The sequence below is a fragment of the Bison bison genome, unplaced genomic scaffold (assembly GCF_000754665.1).
Source record: "Bison bison bison isolate TAMUID 2011002044 unplaced genomic scaffold, Bison_UMD1.0 scf7180017864366, whole genome shotgun sequence".
NCBI lineage: Eukaryota > Metazoa > Chordata > Mammalia > Artiodactyla > Bovidae > Bison > Bison bison.
In genome coordinates, this window is record NW_011494938.1 from 4,647,754 (window position 1) to 4,648,935 (window position 1,182).

General features: G+C 37.8%; 1 protein-coding gene across 1 annotated transcript in view; it reads left to right on the forward strand.

Moving 5' to 3' along the window:
* Nucleotides 1-1,182, forward strand: part of LOC104999973 (glycerol kinase-like) — a 79,239-nt gene that overhangs the window by 44,277 nt on the left and 33,780 nt on the right. The gene's annotated exons all lie outside the window — the stretch shown is intronic.

Here is a 1,182-nt window from a genome sequence, read left to right on the forward strand (position 1 = left end):
GAAAAAACATTTAACTGGCCTAGTTTTCTCTTGCATTTAAAATATTATCCTTCTGTCCCCCTCTCTCCCCCTTGCTGACTATAGAAAATCTCTCATAGCCCGGTGAGTAGGTTGCCCACCAATGATGCTACCCGTTCATTTGGAAAAGATACAGTGCATTTCCATTTAGTTTTAGATAAGCAGAAATCCATTTACTCAGCAAATTAATCCAGACTCTTCCATGACCCTCCAAATTATTATAAGCTCTAATGAAGCTTTAGTTGTTATTAAAACATAATCTTATTTGTTTCTTTTTAAGTCCTCCATAAAACTAGGAGTGATGTTTCAAAATAAAAGACTAAGATAGTTTTCTGAAATGAGAAATTCTGATGGACCCTATTACAAAGTATGGTTGTGATGTGCTTTTGGGCTGTAGCATAATAGGGAAATGAGGTATAGTTTTTATATGTTCTCTGTGTCTCTTAAATGACATCTTGCCCAACCTTTCAGACCAGTTAGTTGGAAATGCACTGTCACTTTTTCTGCATGCTTCACCAGAGAATATTCCCAGGAATCCTCCAGGGACCCCCTCCCTGTAAAGAAAAAAGAGCGCTTTCCGTGCCTGACCGCACATAGTAGATTCTGCTGGTAGTTTGATAATAACTTGAATAGTGTAAGCAAAGACTTCTTCCAGTATCTGAATACCTTACATATCCAGTCTCTAGGTTTCCTGATTCACTTTCACTTATAAGCCAGGTTCAGATTGTCCAGGAATATATACAGTAAATAAAAGGTCTTGGACTAACCCAAAAGCATAAAAGAAATAAAATATCACCCCACTATCTAGTGGGTATTTTCTAATTTGTGAATGGTTTCCACATGCATGCTCTTACTTCCTAACCATAGCTGTGTGAGGTGGCTTCTCTTCTTCCCCTCACTATCATAGAGAGGGAACCCAAAGCTCCCAGAGAAATGGCAGGCTGAAAGGTCAGGTGAAAGCTTTTGTTTGGTACTCTTCCTAATATCAGGTTCATCATAATGTTTGTTCAGGTTTTTCTGTAAGATGATATGGAAAAACCTGAATGAACTTTTAAGCCAATCCAATACATCACAGGTACTTTGGAGATCATATTCCTTTCCCCTAATTCCTTGATATCACTACATGTTGGTTTGTATTAGAAAATTGGGTGAAGAAAAAGAAGC